This window comes from Salvelinus alpinus, chromosome 1 (assembly GCF_045679555.1).
Source record: "Salvelinus alpinus chromosome 1, SLU_Salpinus.1, whole genome shotgun sequence".
NCBI lineage: Eukaryota > Metazoa > Chordata > Actinopteri > Salmoniformes > Salmonidae > Salvelinus > Salvelinus alpinus.
Window position 1 is genome coordinate 14,388 of NC_092086.1, and position 14,968 is coordinate 29,355.

Here is a 14,968-nt window from a genome sequence, read left to right on the forward strand (position 1 = left end):
CCATATACAGACACCAACTAGTATCCCCTTTATGATCTAACCAGGTCATTACAGTATATACAGTATCTCTACCATATACAGACACCAACTAGTATCCCCTTTATGATCTAACCAGGTCATTACAGTATCTCTACCATATACAGACACCAACTAGTATCCCCTTTATGATCTAGCCAGGTCATTACAGTATATACAGTATCTCTACCATATACAGACACCAACTAGTATCCCCTTTATGATCTAACCAGGTCATTACAGTATATACAGTATCTCTACCATATACAGACACCAACTAGTATCCCCTTTATGATCTAGCCAGGTCATTACAGTATATACAGTATCTCTACCATATACAGACACCAACTAGTATCCCCTTTATGATCTAACCAGGTCATTACAGTATATACAGTATCTCTACCATATACAGACACCAACTAGTATCCCCTTTATGATCTAGCCAGGTCATTACAGTATATACAGTATCTCTACCATATACAGACACCAACTAGTATCCCCTTTATGATCTAGCCAGGTCATTACAGTATATACAGTATCTCTACCATATACAGACACCAACTAGTATCCCCTTTATGATCTAGCCAGGTCATTACAGTATGTACAGTATCTCTACCATATACAGACACCAACTAGTATCCCCTTTATGATCTAGCCAGGTCATTACAGTATATACAGTATCTCTACCATATACAGACACCAACTAGTATCCACTTTATGACCTAACCAGGTCATTACAGTATCTCTACCATATACAGACACCAACTAGTATCCCCTTTATGATCTAACCAGGTCATTACAGTATATACAGTATCTCTACCATATACAGACACCAACTAGTATCCCCTTTATGATCTAACCAGGTCATTACAGTATCTCTACCATATACAGACACCAACTAGTATCCCCTTTATGATCTAGCCAGGTCATTACAGTATATACAGTATCTCTACCATATACAGACACCAACTAGTATCCCCTTTATGATCTAACCAGGTCATTACAGTATATACAGTATCTCTACCATATACAGACACCAACTAGTATCCCCTTTATGATCTAGCCAGGTCATTACAGTATATACAGTATCTCTACCATATACAGACACCAACTAGTATCCCCTCATTTGGACGCCTTTCCTTCCAGTTCTCTGCTGCCTGCGACTGGAACGAATTGCAAAAATCTCTGAAGTTGGAGACTTTTATCTCCCTCAACAACTTTAAAAATCTGCTATCCGAGCAGCTAACCGATCGCTGCAGCTGTACATAGTCCATCTGTAAACTACCCACCCAATTTACCTACCTCACCCCCCATACTGCTTTTATTTATTTACTTTTCTGCTCTTTTGCACACCAGTATCTCTTCTTGCACATGATCATCTGATGATTTATCACTCCAGTGTTAATCTGCTAAATTGTAATTATTCGATTTATTGCCTACCTCATGCCTTTTGCACACATTGTATATAGATTCTCTTTTTTTCTACCATGTTATTGACTTGTTTATTGTTTACTCCATGTGTAACTCTGTGTTGTCTGTTCACACTGCTATGCTTTATCTTGGCCAGGTCGCAGTTGCAAATGAGAACTTGTTCTCAACTAGCCTACCTGGTTAAATAAAGGTGAAATAAAAAATAAAATAAAAATTACATTATATACAGTATCTCTACCATATACAGACACCAACTAGTATCCCCTTTATGATCTAGCCAGGTCATTACAGTATATACAGTATCTCTACCATATACAGACACCAACTAGTATCCACTTTATGATCTAACCAGGTCATTACAGTATATACAGTATCTCTACCATATACAGACACCAACTAGTATCCACTTTATGACCTAACCAGGTCATTACGGTATCTCTACCATATACAGACACCAACTAGTATCCCCTTTATGATCTAACCAGGTCATTACAGTATATACAGTATCTCTACCATATACAGACACCAACTAGTATCCCCTTTATGATCTAACCAGGTCATTACAGTATCTCTACCATATACAGACACCAACTAGTATCCCCTTTATGATCTAGCCAGGTCATTACAGTATATACAGTATCTCTACCATATACAGACACCAACTAGTATCCCCTTTATTATCTAGCCAGGTCATTACAGTATATACAGTATCTCTACCATATACAGACACCAACTAGTATCCCCTTTATGATCTAACCAGGTCATTACAGTATATACAGTATCTCTACCATATACAGACACCAACTAGTATGCCCTTTATGATCTAGCCAGGTCATTACAGTATATACAGTATCTCTACCATATACAGACACCAACTAGTATCCCCTTTATGATCTAACCAGGTCATTACAGTATATACAGTATCTCTACCATATACAGACACCAACTAGTATCCCCTTTATGATCTAGCCAGGTCATTACAGTATATACAGTATCTCTACCATATACAGACACCAACTAGTATCCCCTTTATGATCTAACCAGGTCATTACAGTATCTCTACCATATACAGACACCAACTAGTATCCCCTTTATGATCTAGCCAGGTCATTACAGTATGTACAGTATCTCTACCATATACAGACACCAACTAGTATCCCCTTTATGATCTAGCCAGGTCATTACAGTATATACAGTATCTCTACCATATACAGACACCAACTAGTATCCACTTTATGACCTAACCAGGTCATTACAGTATATACAGTATCTCTACCATATACAGACACCAACTAGTATCCCCTTTATGATCTAACCAGGTCATTACAGTATCTCTACCATATACAGACACCAACTAGTATCCCCTTTATGATCTAGCCAGGTCATTACAGTATATACAGTATCTCTACCATATACAGACACCAACTAGTATCCCCTTTATGATCTAACCAGGTCATTACAGTATATACAGTATCTCTACCATATACAGACACCAACTAGTATCCCCTTTATGATCTAGCCAGGTCATTACAGTATATACAGTATCTCTACCATATACAGACACCAACTAGTATCCCCTTTATGATCTAACCAGGTCATTACATTATATACAGTATCTCTACCATATACAGACACCAACTAGTATCCCCTTTATGATCTAGCCAGGTCATTACAGTATATACAGTATCTCTACCATATACAGACACCAACTAGTATCCCCTTTATGATCTAACCAGGTCATTACAGTATATACAGTATCTCTACCATATACAGACACCAACTAGTATCCCCTTTATGATCTAGCCAGGTCATTACAGTATATACAGTATCTCTACCATATACAGACACCAACTAGTATCCCCTTTATGATCTAACCAGGTCATTACAGTATATACAGTATCTCTACCATATACAGACACCAACTAGTATCCCCTTTATGATCTAGCCAGGTCATTACAGTATATACAGTATCTCTACCATATACAGACACCAACTAGTATCCCCTTTATGATCTAACCAGGTCATTACAGTATATACAGTATCTCTACCATATACAGACACCAACTAGTATCCCCTTTATGATCTAACCAGGTCATTACAGTATATACAGTATCTCTACCATATACAGACACCAACTAGTATCCCCTTTATGATCTAGCCAGGTCATTACAGTATATACAGTATCTCTACCATATACAAACACCAACTAGTATCCCCTTTATGATCTAACCAGGTCATTATAGTATCTCTACCATATACAGACACCAACTAGTATCCCTTTATGATCTAACCAGGTCATTACAGTATATACAGTATCTCTACCATATACAGACACCAACTAGTATCCCCTTTATGATCTAGCCAGGTCATTACAGTATATACAGCATCTCTACTATATACAGACACCAACTAGTATCCCCTTTATGATCTAGCCAGGTCATTACAGTATATACAGTATCTCTACCATATACAGACACCATCTAGTATCCCCTTTATGATCTAGCCACATCATTACAGTATATACAGTATCTCTACCATATACAGACACTAACTAGTATCCCCTTTATGATCTAGCCAGGTCATTACAGTATATACAGTATCTCTACCATATACAGCCCCCAACTAGTATCCCCATTATGATCTAACCAGGTCATTACAGTATATACAGTATCTCTACCATATACAGACACCAACTACTATCCCCTTTATGATCTAGCCAGGTCATTACAGTATATACAGTATCTCTACCATATACAGACACTAACTAGTATCCCCTTTATGATCTAGCCAGGTCATTACAGTATATACAGTATCTCTACCATATACAGACACCAACTAGTATCCCCTTTATGATCTAACCAGGTCATTACAGTATATACAGTATCTCTACCATATACCGACACCAACTAGTATCCCCTTTATGATCTAGCCAGGTCATTACAGTATATACAGTATCTCTACCATATACAGACACCAACTAGTATCCCCTTTATGATCTAACCAGGTCATTACAGTATATACAGTATCTCTACCATATACAGACACCAACTAGTATCCCCTGTATGATCTAACCAGGTCATTACAGTATATACAGTATCTCTACCATATACCGACACCAACTAGTATCCCCTTTATGATCTAGCCAGGTCATTACAGTATATACAGTATCTCTACCATATACAGACACCAACTAGTATCCCCTTTATGATCTAACCAGGTCATTACAGTATATACAGTATCTCTACCATATACAGACACCAACTAGTATCCCCTGTATGATCTAACCAGGTCATTACAGTATATACAGTATCTCTACCATATACAGACACCAACTAGTATCCCCTTTATGATCTAACCAGGTCATTACATTATATACAGTATCTCTACCATATACAGACACCAACTAGTATCCCCTTTATGATCTAGCCAGGTCATTACAGTATATACAGTATCTCTACCATATACAGACACCAACTAGTATCCACTTTATGATCTAACCAGGTCATTACAGTATATACAGTATCTCTACCATATACAGACACCAACTAGTATCCACTTTATGACCTAACCAGGTCATTACGGTATCTCTACCATATACAGACACCAACTAGTATCCCCTTTATGATCTAACCAGGTCATTACAGTATATACAGTATCTCTACCATATACAGACACCAACTAGTATCCCCTTTATGATCTAACCAGGTCATTACAGTATCTCTACCATATACAGACACAAACTAGTATCCCCTTTATGATCTAGCCAGGTCATTACAGTATATACAGTATCTCTACCATATACAGACACCAACTAGTATCCCCTTTATGATCTAGCCAGGTCATTACAGTATATACAGTATCTCTACCATATACAGACACCAACTAGTATCCCCTTTATGATCTAACCAGGTCATTACAGTATATACAGTATCTCTACCATATACAGACACCAACTAGTATGCCCTTTATGATCTAGCCAGGTCATTACAGTATATACAGTATCTCTACCATATACAGACACCAACTAGTATCCCCTTTATGATCTAACCAGGTCATTACAGTATATACAGTATCTCTACCATATACAGACACCAACTAGTATCCCCTTTATGATCTAGCCAGGTCATTACAGTATATACAGTATCTCTACCATATACAGACACCAACTAGTATCCCCTTTATGATCTAACCAGGTCATTACAGTATCTCTACCATATACAGACACCAACTAGTATCCCCTTTATGATCTAGCCAGGTCATTACAGTATGTACAGTATCTCTACCATATACAGACACCAACTAGTATCCCCTTTATGATCTAGCCAGGTCATTACAGTATATACAGTATCTCTACCATATACAGACACCAACTAGTATCCACTTTATGACCTAACCAGGTCATTACAGTATATACAGTATCTCTACCATATACAGACACCAACTAGTATCCCCTTTATGATCTAACCAGGTCATTACAGTATCTCTACCATATACAGACACCAACTAGTATCCCCTTTATGATCTAGCCAGGTCATTACAGTATATACAGTATCTCTACCATATACAGACACCAACTAGTATCCCCTTTATGATCTAACCAGGTCATTACAGTATATACAGTATCTCTACCATATACAGACACCAACTAGTATCCCCTTTATGATCTAGCCAGGTCATTACAGTATATACAGTATCTCTACCATATACAGACACCAACTAGTATCCCCTTTATGATCTAACCAGGTCATTACATTATATACAGTATCTCTACCATATACAGACACCAACTAGTATCCCCTTTATGATCTAGCCAGGTCATTACAGTATATACAGTATCTCTACCATATACAGACACCAACTAGTATCCCCTTTATGATCTAACCAGGTCATTACAGTATATACAGTATCTCTACCATATACAGACACCAACTAGTATCCCCTTTATGATCTAGCCAGGTCATTACAGTATATACAGTATCTCTACCATATACAGACACCAACTAGTATCCCCTTTATGATCTAACCAGGTCATTACAGTATATACAGTATCTCTACCATATACAGACACCAACTAGTATCCCCTTTATGATCTAGCCAGGTCATTACAGTATATACAGTATCTCTACCATATACAGACACCAACTAGTATCCCCTTTATGATCTAACCAGGTCATTACAGTATATACAGTATCTCTACCATATACAGACACCAACTAGTATCCCCTTTATGATCTAACCAGGTCATTACAGTATATACAGTATCTCTACCATATACAGACACCAACTAGTATCCCCTTTATGATCTAGCCAGGTCATTACAGTATATACAGTATCTCTACCATATACAGACACCAACTAGTATCCCCTTTATGATCTAACCAGGTCATTACAGTATATACAGTATCTCTACCATATACAGACACCAACTAGTATCCCCTTTATGATCTAGCCAGGTCATTACAGTATATACAGTATCTCTACCATGTACAAACACCAACTAGTATCCCCTTTATGATCTAACCAGGTCATTATAGTATCTCTACCATATACAGACACCAACTAGTATCCCTTTATGATCTAACCAGGTCATTACAGTATATACAGTATCTCTACCATATACAGACACCAACTAGTATCCCCTTTATGATCTAGCCAGGTCATTACAGTATATACAGCATCTCTACTATATACAGACACCAACTAGTATCCCCTTTATGATCTAGCCAGGTCATTACAGTATATACAGTATCTCTACCATATACAGACACCATCTAGTATCCCCTTTATGATCTAGCCACATCATTACAGTATATACAGTATCTCTACCATATACAGACACTAACTAGTATCCCCTTTATGATCTAGCCAGGTCATTACAGTATATACAGTATCTCTACCATATACAGCCCCCAACTAGTATCCCCATTATGATCTAACCAGGTCATTACAGTATATACAGTATCTCTACCATATACAGACACCAACTACTATCCCCTTTATGATCTAGCCAGGTCATTACAGTATATACAGTATCTCTACCATATACAGACACCAACTAGTATCCCCTTTATGATCTAGCCAGGTCATTACAGTATATACAGTATCTCTACCATATACAGACACCAACTAGTATCCCCTTTATGATCTAACCAGGTCATTACAGTATATACAGTATCTCTACCATATACCGACACCAACTAGTATCCCCTTTATGATCTAGCCAGGTCATTACAGTATATACAGTATCTCTACCATATACAGACACCAACTAGTATCCCCTTTATGATCTAACCAGGTCATTACAGTATATACAGTATCTCTACCATATACAGACACCAACTAGTATCCCCTGTATGATCTAACCAGGTCATTACAGTATATACAGTATCTCTACCATATACAGACACCAACTAGTATCCCCTTTATGATCTAACCAGGTCATTACAGTATATACAGTATCTCTACCATATACAGACACCAACTAGTATCCCCTTTATGATCTAGCCAGGTCATTACAGTATATACAGTATCTCTACCATATACCGACACCAACTAGTATCCCCTTTATGATCTAGCCAGGTCATTACAGTATATACAGTATCTCTACCATATACAGACACCAACTAGTATCCCCTTTATGATCTAACCAGGTCATTACAGTATATACAGTATATCTACCATATACAGACACCAACTAGTATCCCCTTTATGATCTAGCCAGGTCATTACAGTATCTACAGTATCTCTACCATATACAGACACCAACTAGTATCCCCTTTATGATCTAGCCAGGTCATTACAGTATATACAGTATCTCTACCATATACAGACACCAACTAGTATCCCCTTTATGATCTAACCAGGTCATTACATTATATACAGTATCTCTACCATATACAGACACCAACTAGTATCCCCTTTATGATCTAGCCAGGTCATTACAGTATATACAGTATCTCTACCATATACAGACACCAACTAGTATCCCCTTTATGATCTAACCAGGTCATTACAGTATATACAGTATCTCTACCATATACAGACACCAACTAGTATCCCCTTTATGATCTAGCCAGGTCATTACAGTATATACAGTATCTCTACCATATACAGACACCAACTAGTATCCCCTTTATGATCTAACCAGGTCATTACAGTATATACAGTATCTCTACCATATACAGACACCAACTAGTATCCCCTTTATGATCTAGCCAGGTCATTACAGTATATACAGTATCTCTACCATATACAGACACCAACTAGTATCCCCTTTATGATCTAACCAGGTCATTACAGTATATACAGTATCTCTACCATATACAGACACCAACTAGTATCCCTTTACGATCTAGCCAGGTCATTACAGTATATACAGTATCTCTACCATATACAGACACCAACTAGTATCCCCTTTATGATCTAGCCAGGTCATTACAGTATATACAGTATCTCTACCATATACAGACACCAACTAGTATCCCCTTTATGATCTAACCAGGTCATTACAGTATATACAGTATCTCTACCATATACAGACACCAACTAGTATCCCCTTTATGATCTAGCCAGGTCATTACAGTATATACAGTATCTCTACCATATACAGACACCAACTAGTATCCCCTTTATGATCTAACCAGGTCATTACAGTATCTCTACCATATACAGACACCAACTAGTATCCCCTTTATGATCTAGCCAGGTCATTACAGTATATACAGTATCTCTACCATATACAGACACCAACTAGTATCCCCTTTATGATCTAACCAGGTCATTACAGTATATACAGTATCTCTACCATATACAGACACCAACTAGTATCCCCTTTATGATCTAGCCAGGTCATTACAGTATATACAGTATCTCTACCATATACAGACACCAACTAGTATCCCCTTTATGATCTAACCAGGTCATTACATTATATACAGTATCTCTACCATATACAGACACCAACTAGTATCCCCTTTATGATCTAGCCAGGTCATTACAGTATATACAGTATCTCTACCATATACAGACACCAACTAGTATCCCCTTTATGATCTAACCAGGTCATTACAGTATATACAGTATCTCTACCATATACAGACACCAACTAGTATCCCCTTTATGATCTAGCCAGGTCATTACAGTATATACAGTATCTCTACCATATACAGACACCAACTAGTATCCCCTTTATGATCTAACCAGGTCATTACAGTATATACAGTATCTCTACCATATACAGACACCAACTAGTATCCCCTTTATGATCTAGCCAGGTCATTACAGTATATAGAGTATCTCTACCATATACAGACACCAACTAGTATCCCCTTTATGATCTAACCAGGTCATTACAGTATATACAGTATCTCTACCATATACAGACACCAACTAGTATCCCCTTTATGATCTAACCAGGTCATTACAGTATATACAGTATCTCTACCATATACAGACACCAACTAGTATCCCCTTTATGATCTAACCAGGTCATTACAGTATATACAGTATCTCTACCATATACAGACACCAACTAGTATCCCTTTACGATCTAGCCAGGTCATTACAGTATATACAGTATCTCTACCATATACAGACACCAACTAGTATCCCCTTTATGATCTAGCCAGGTCATTACAGTATATACAGTATCTCTACCATATACAGACACCAACTAGTATCCCTTTACGATCTAGCCAGGTCATTACAGTATATACAGTATCTCTACCATATACAGACACCAACTAGTATCCCCTTTATGATCTAGCCAGGTCATTACAGTATATACAGTATCTCTACCATATACAGACACCAACTAGTATCCCCTTTATGATCTAACCAGGTCATTACAGTATATACAGTATCTCTACCATATACAGACACCAACTAGTATCCCCTTTATGATCTAGCCAGGTCATTACAGTATATACAGTATCTCTACCATATACAAACACCAACTAGTATCCCCTTTATGATCTAACCAGGTCATTATAGTATCTCTACCATATACAGACACCAACTAGTATCCCTTTATGATCTAACCAGGTCATTACAGTATATACAGTATCTCTACCATATACAGACACCAACTAGTATCCCCTTTATGATCTAGCCAGGTCATTACAGTATATACAGCATCTCTACTATATACAGACACCAACTAGTATCCCCTTTATGATCTAGCCAGGTCATTACAGTATATACAGTATCTCTACCATATACAGACACCATCTAGTATCCCCTTTATGATCTAGCCACATCATTACAGTATATACAGTATCTCTACCATATACAGACACTAACTAGTATCCCCTTTATGATCTAGCCAGGTCATTACAGTATATACAGTATCTCTACCATATACAGCCCCCAACTAGTATCCCCATTATGATCTAACCAGGTCATTACAGTATATACAGTATCTCTACCATATACAGACACCAACTACTATCCCCTTTATGATCTAGCCAGGTCATTACAGTATATACAGTATCTCTACCATATACAGACACCAACTAGTATCCCCTTTATGATCTAACCAGGTCATTACAGTATATACAGTATCTCTACCATATACAGACACCAACTACTATCCCCTTTATGATCTAGCCAGGTCATTACAGTATATACAGTATCTCTACCATATACAGACACCAACTAGTATCCCCTTTATGATCTAACCAGGTCATTACATTATATACAGTATCTCTACCATATACAGACACCAACTAGTATCCCCTTTATGATCTAGCCAGGTCATTACAGTATATACAGTATCTCTACCATATACAGACACCAACTAGTATCCCCTTTATGATCTAACCAGGTCATTACAGTATATACAGTATCTCTACCATATACAGACACCAACTAGTATCCCCTTTATGATCTAGCCAGGTCATTACAGTATATACAGTATCTCTACCATATACAGACACCAACTAGTATCCCCTTTATGATCTAACCAGGTCATTACAGTATATACAGTATCTCTACCATATACAGACACCAACTAGTATCCCCTTTATGATCTAGCCAGGTCATTACAGTATATAGAGTATCTCTACCATATACAGACACCAACTAGTATCCCCTTTATGATCTAACCAGGTCATTACAGTATATACAGTATCTCTACCATATACAGACACCAACTAGTATCCCCTTTATGATCTAACCAGGTCATTACAGTATATACAGTATCTCTACCATATACAGACACCAACTAGTATCCCCTTTATGATCTAACCAGGTCATTACAGTATATACAGTATCTCTACCATATACAGACACCAACTAGTATCCCTTTACGATCTAGCCAGGTCATTACAGTATATACAGTATCTCTACCATATACAGACACCAACTAGTATCCCCTTTATGATCTAGCCAGGTCATTACAGTATATACAGTATCTCTACCATATACAGACACCAACTAGTATCCCTTTACGATCTAGCCAGGTCATTACAGTATATACAGTATCTCTACCATATACAGACACCAACTAGTATCCCCTTTATGATCTAGCCAGGTCATTACAGTATATACAGTATCTCTACCATATACAGACACCAACTAGTATCCCCTTTATGATCTAACCAGGTCATTACAGTATATACAGTATCTCTACCATATACAGACACCAACTAGTATCCCCTTTATGATCTAGCCAGGTCATTACAGTATATACAGTATCTCTACCATATACAAACACCAACTAGTATCCCCTTTATGATCTAACCAGGTCATTATAGTATCTCTACCATATACAGACACCAACTAGTATCCCTTTATGATCTAACCAGGTCATTACAGTATATACAGTATCTCTACCATATACAGACACCAACTAGTATCCCCTTTATGATCTAGCCAGGTCATTACAGTATATACAGCATCTCTACTATATACAGACACCAACTAGTATCCCCTTTATGATCTAGCCAGGTCATTACAGTATATACAGTATCTCTACCATATACAGACACCATCTAGTATCCCCTTTATGATCTAGCCACATCATTACAGTATATACAGTATCTCTACCATATACAGACACTAACTAGTATCCCCTTTATGATCTAGCCAGGTCATTACAGTATATACAGTATCTCTACCATATACAGCCCCCAACTAGTATCCCCATTATGATCTAACCAGGTCATTACAGTATATACAGTATCTCTACCATATACAGACACCAACTACTATCCCCTTTATGATCTAGCCAGGTCATTACAGTATATACAGTATCTCTACCATATACAGACACCAACTAGTATCCCCTTTATGATCTAGCCAGGTCATTACAGTATATACAGTATCTCTACCATATACAGACACCAACTAGTATCCCCTTTATGATCTAACCAGGTCATTACAGTATATACAGTATCTCTACCATATACCGACACCAACTAGTATCCCCTTTATGATCTAGCCAGGTCATTACAGTATATACAGTATCTCTACCATATACAGACACCAACTAGTATCCCCTTTATGATCTAACCAGGTCATTACAGTATATACAGTATCTCTACCATATACAGACACCAACTAGTATCCCCTGTATGATCTAACCAGGTCATTACAGTATATACAGTATCTCTACCATATACAGACACCAACTAGTATCCCCTTTATGATCTAACCAGGTCATTACAGTATATACAGTATCTCAACCATATACAGACACCAACTAGTATCCCCTTTATGATCTAGCCAGGTCATTACAGTATATACAGTATCTCTACCATATACCGACACCAACTAGTATCCCCTTTATGATCTAGCCAGGTCATTACAGTATATACAGTATCTCTACCATATACAGCCCCCAACTAGTATCCCCATTATGATCTAACCAGGTCATTACAGTATATACAGTATCTCTACCATATACAGACACCAACTACTATCCCCTTTATGATCTAGCCAGGTCATTACAGTATATACAGTATCTCTACCATATACAGACACCAACTAGTATCCCCTTTATGATCTAGCCAGGTCATTACAGTATATACAGTATCTCTACCATATACAGACACCAACTAGTATCCCCTTTATGATCTAACCAGGTCATTACAGTATATACAGTATCTCTACCATATACCGACACCAACTAGTATCCCCTTTATGATCTAGCCTGGTCATTACAGTATATACAGTATCTCTACCATATACAGACACCAACTAGTATCCCCTTTATGATCTAACCAGGTCATTACAGTATATACAGTATCTCTACCATATACAGACACCAACTAGTATCCCCTGTATGATCTAACCAGGTCATTACAGTATATACAGTATCTCTACCATATACAGACACCAACTAGTATCCCCTTTATGATCTAACCAGGTCATTACAGTATATACAGTATCTCTACCATATACAGACACCAACTAGTATCCCCTTTATGATCTAGCCAGGTCATTACAGTATATACAGTATCTCTACCATATACCGACACCAACTAGTATCCCCTTTATGATCTAGCCAGGTCATTACAGTATATACAGTATCTCTACCATATACAGACACCAACTAGTATCCCCTTTATGATCTAACCAGGTCATTACAGTATATACAGTATATCTACCATATACAGACACCAACTAGTATCCCCTTTATGATCTAGCCAGGTCATTACAGTATCTACAGTATCTCTACCATATACAGACACCAACTAGTATCCCCTTTATGATCTAACCAGGTCATTACAGTATATACAGTATCTCTACCATATACAGACACCAACTAGTATCCCCTTTATGATCTAGCCAGGTCATTACAGTATATACAGTATCTCTACCATATACAGACACCAACTAGTATCCCCTTTATGATCTAGCCAGGTCATTACAGTATATACAGTATCTCTACCATATACAGACACCAACTAGTATCCCCTTTATGATCTAACCAGGTCATTACAGTATATACAGTATCTCTACCATATACAGACACCAACTAGTATCCCCTTTATGATCTAGCCAGGTCATTACAGTATATACAGTATCTCTACCATATACAGACACCAACTAGTATCCCCTTTATGATCTAACCAGGTCATTACAGTATATACAGTATCTCTACCATATACAGACACCAACTAGTATCCCCTTTATGATCTAGCCAGGTCATTACAGTATATACAGTATCTCTACCATATACAGACACCAACTAGTATCCCCTTTATGATCTAACCAGGTCATTACAGTATATACAGTATCTCTACCATATACAGACACCAACTAGTATCCCTTTACGATCTAGCCAGGTCATTACAGTATATACAGTATCTCTACCATATACAGACACCAACTAGTATCCCCTTTATGATCTAGCCAGGTCATTACAGTATATACAGTATCTCTACCATATACAGACACCAACTAGTATCCCCTTTATGATCTAACCAGGTCATTACAGTATATACAGTATCTCTACCATATACAGACACCAACTAGTATCCCCTTTATGATCTAGCCAGGTCATTACAGTATATACAGT